The following is a 4733-nucleotide window of genomic DNA, read 5'->3' on the forward strand; positions in this document are numbered from 1 at the left end:
GTTGGCATCTCAGTAAGAATGTGTCCAAGAGAGTGTCCCTGTATGACTAAAGGAGCCTGTTGTGGGGGAGGGGGGGCGGTTTGGAGACTCCTGAAATGCAAATGATCAAGATTTGCAATTCTTCTGAAGCCTCACCAAGAAAGCACTTAGCTGGCAAGTCTGTCAAAGTGTGTAGTCTAGAGCCAAAACTGGTTTACCTGAGTTGAGTGAGGTAACGCATGGAACTTGGCAAACTACTCCCCAGTGTCTGTTTTCTCTCAGCCTGACCCTCAGGCCACAGGGTTAAGATGCTGTACTGCAAAAGCTTTGGTAAAGTCCCATGTTTATAATAAGGGGCAAGGTCAAGGAGACTCTGAGTATCTTCTAAGAAAGGAAACCTGGAACTCAGACCAAAGTCTCAGAAAACTGTTGGCTTCTTTAAGTTCCCAAGGCTTTAAAAGCTGAGAAGGCCCATTAGCACCACCTGGAGGAAGAAATGCGTAATGCATCGGGAAAGTGTGGAAAGTACGTACCTCATTCAGGATTCACTCACTGAACCACCTAAGACACTGCAGGTGTGGATGCAGCAATGAGCAGAGCGCACGGTTTCTGTCCCCTTGGAGCTCGTCACACTCCAGTGAGGGAAGACAGATACCACCTAAACGAAGACAAGTATGGTTGTGGGAGAGAGAGTGGTTAGACGTATATTAACTTTCTGTCACAACACACCTGAGATTTCACCTTATAAAGAGGAAACTGCTGTTGGGCCTGCGAGGAGACATGAATATCATGGTGAGAGTTGGGTAGGGTTCCATGGTGGAGGAAGCTGCTCACCTCAGGGCAGCCAGGAATCACAAAGATGTCGCCCCAATATCCCACGCAAGGGCATATGACCTAATTTCCTCTAACTGCACTTTTATCTCAGCTGCCTTTCACCATCACCACCACCACAGCTAGGGACCAAGCCTTGGACAGATAATCCAAGCCCAGACCACAATAAGACGTATAAACCTCTGGTAGGGTACCTCTTAATAGAAAACTGAATGGGGGGGGGGGGCAGGGAAGGTACCATGACTGAAAACAGTACAACACTGTCTGTGACTAGACACCCTGCTTAAAAGGCCAGGTTGTACAGCGCCTCAGAAAAGCTTGGAGGAAAGGTCAGGAGGAGGAGCACTTGGCTGGTGCAGTGAGTGTGTGCGGCTCTCACTGGGCATGTCCAGCCCCTGATATAGAAAGAGGATGAATATGTCTTCCTAACATCTTGTACTACAGAGGCCAGCAAACTGGACACGACATGTATTGACATGCGTAGTCTAGAGCCAAAACTGTAGTTTTACCTGGAAGTGACCGACTGGAAGGCTTGCTTTAGCTTCATTGGCAAGATGGTTGCACCTCGGATTTTTCCTCAGGGGTGCTCCAGGGTCAGTGGTAACCTCTGCGGTGTGGAAGGGCATCCCCAGCCGTAAGGCAGCAGTCTGTGGTGCATGTTCTTAGAGCCAGCCAGGTCCTCACCTCCATGGCAGAGGACAGAACAGCTCCCTCCCATGTGAGGGGGGGATAATCGTGGGAACCTAGAAGCGCAATCTGCAGCCCCACAGGGCTTCCCATCTCTTTTGGGAGCACCTCACTGGTAGGGTTTGGGGTTCCCGCCCCCACCCCAGTAACTTATTTTTGTTGTTCCAGAAGTGGTAACAGGCACTAACCTTAGCTCTGCCATGACTAAATTGGGTTTGAAGGAAATGAAGATGCTGTAGCTTTGGGGTATGGTACACTGCCGTCACCTGACACCCCGTCTCTTAGCGGAAAGACCAAACAGCGCCTGCAGCGGCAGGCCAGCACATATGGAGTGAGGGCAGGTAACAGTGAGAAAGTGAATGGCCCGAAGCACATACAGCAGAGCCCTAAAAATTGTCCTTTGTAGCCACAAGGCTGGTGTACCTGGAATAAAATGGGACTGTGACAGGTCTCCTGTGTGAAAGGACATTGCTTTATCGGAAGTAAGACCTGGGAATATTCACTCAGATTGGGGTCAGTCCTGTCTTACAAAGCTGCTCCCAGCGCGGAGGCAGCTGGGGACCCAGGGCTCACTGCTGCAAAAGAGAATCCATCCTCCTTCCCCTAGCTACTTTCCCCCTAGCTACTCCCCCGCCCCCCAGCTACTTTCCCCTCCCTCTCATTACTTCCACATGCAGAGCTGGGGTTAGGGTCTCCAACTCTGGAAGAAGATTGCAGGACTGTGGCACTGTCCGTGGTTCTGAGCAGAAACTTGCGGGGGCGGGGGGTGGGGGGGGGCAAGAAGAGAGAAAGAAAATTTTGTCCGTGTTGGTTGAATTGGTTGATATGGACAACAGAGACATTCTGGGTTCAGTCTGGTTACCGATGGTTGGCAGCTAAGAATGGCTCTTGGAGTGCTTGGAGAAAACAGTCTTTTTTATAATTTATTTTTATTTTATGTGCATTGGTGTTTTGACTGCATGTATGTCTGTGAGGGGGTCAGATCCCCTGGAATAGGAGCTACAGACACTTATGAACTGCTATGTGGGTGCTATGTGGGAATTGAACCTGGGTCCTCTGGTAGCGTAGTCAGTGCTCTTAACCATTGACTGATAAAACTTAGTCTTAAAGGTGGCCTAGAGGGGCTGGAGAGAGGGCTCAGAGGTTAAGCACATGAACTGCACTTCTGGAGGTCATGAGTTCAATTCCCAGCAACCACATGGTGGCTCACAACCATCTGTAATGTGATCTGATGCCCTCTTCTGGCCTGCAGCTGTACATGTAGGCAGAACACTATACAAAACAATAAATAAGTAAATCTTTTTTTTAAAAAAAAGTGGCATAGAAACTGAAATGCCTAAAATGCCCTAGTCTAGTTGGAAGAATCAAAAGCACAAAGTTAGAAATGTTTGATTATAGACTACATGTAATATATATAATTTTTTTTAGACAGGTTATAATGGCAGGATCACCTCAAACTCACTACATAGCCAAGGATGACCTTGAACTAATTTTAAAATCAAAGTTTACTTTTAGCAAAAAAAAAAAAGTTTCTAGCAGGTAAGAAAACAGAAGAAAGTATGCAGGGCAGGAGGGACTGAGTTCAGCAGCAGCACCTGACCTTAAAGCCACAGCCCTCCTCCTCTGCCTCCTGAGTGCTGCTGGGGTTAGAGTGCACCACCGCTGCCCAGCCGCTGCCCTGCCAGGGATGGAGCCCGGGCCTCTGTCATACCAGGCTGTGCTCCACCAAGTGAGCCATCCATCCCAGCCCTTAGCTCATTAGAATGGTCAGGAGGAAAGAGAACACCTACTCTGTTGTTGTTGTTGTTGTTGTTGTTGTTGTTTTGTTTTGTTTTGTTTTGTTTTTGGCAATATTGGGCAAACCCAGGCCCTCTGGCATAAGAAGTAAGCTCTTGCCTACTGGGCTACCTCCCAAGGCGGGGCCTGAAGTCTTTAAGGGATGCAACAATTGAAACAAAATACGTTGGTCGGTATGTTAGGATCCTGAAGTGACAGGGGCCAAGGATTATTCTCCAGGCAAGAAAACCTAAAAGTCCTACTTGATATATATATATATGTTCAATATCTAACAATTAGGCCTGTTTGGAGGCACCAAAATAGAGAGCTGTGGGTGCTGGGTCGTGGGAGCTGAGAAAGCACCAGGACACCATCAGAACCACATCAGATCTAGTTTTCCACAAAGATCTTAAGCCCCATGCCCCTGCATTTAGAAAGGTGGAGATGCTAGGGCTTCAGGGATTACTTGGAGACTGGCCTCAAGCTAGCACAAATCACAAGGGATTTAAAAGGATTTTGCAGTCCACTCATTAGAACAGCTTTTGGGGGTGTTCTGGACTGAACTGTCTCCTAGCCCCAGGTGGCCATATTTGGAAGGTTCTTACAAGTATAATTAAGATGTCATTCTGAAATAGGATGGTCCCTAACCCAATATGGATGAGGTCATTCTGAAGCAGGATGGCCCCTAACCTAATATGGATGAGGTCATTCTGAAGCAGGATGGCCCCTAACCTAATATGGATGAGGTCTGCCTGGAAAAAACAAAGCTTGGTGGCTGGAGATGTGGCTCAGTGACAGAGCATGTGTCTAATGTACAAGGCCCGGGCTTGATCCCTGGCTTCACATGTACAGAAACTGGGAAACAGGTATGTGTATAGATTAACCCCAGAAGAGAGATTGTAGGGAAGACTGCAAGACCCTCGGTTTCTAAGAGCAGGGAAGCGATTCCCCTCTGTAGCCACAGAAGTTGCCAGCGCAGTTCCAAGGTTGCCAGCACCCAGACCCAAAGCAGCCAACCCCTGCTTCCATAAAGCCACGGGACCCTGGCACTTTGTCAGGGGTCCAGTTACGAAAAGGAACCCGGACCCGGGTCTAGCTCACATTGCCATTCTGTGGGCCTCTCCCAGCTCCTGCCCACTCAGAAGCTACTAGAAGCTTCACCCTGACTCAAGTGAAAGCTGTTATGATTGAAACAACAAAGGAAACTCCTGAAGTGCCTTCCCCCCAAAAAAAGCCAAAAGGCAAAAGCACTGGGGGGTGGGGGTGGGGGAGGGGAGGTGGGGGTGGGGGAGGGGCAGTTCTTGTGTAACCTACACTGGGGGGGAGGGGAGGTGGGGGGGAGGGAGGGGCAGTTCTTGTGTAACCCACACTGGGGGGGTGGGGGTGGGGGAAGGGAGGGGGTTGGGGGGCAGCTCTTGTGTAACCCACACTGCCTTCAAACTTCCTATGCGCCCGAGGAT

The sequence above is a fragment of the Acomys minous genome (assembly GCF_964271855.1).
Source record: "Acomys minous genome assembly, chromosome: 6".
Taxonomy (NCBI): domain Eukaryota; kingdom Metazoa; phylum Chordata; class Mammalia; order Rodentia; family Muridae; genus Acomys; species Acomys minous.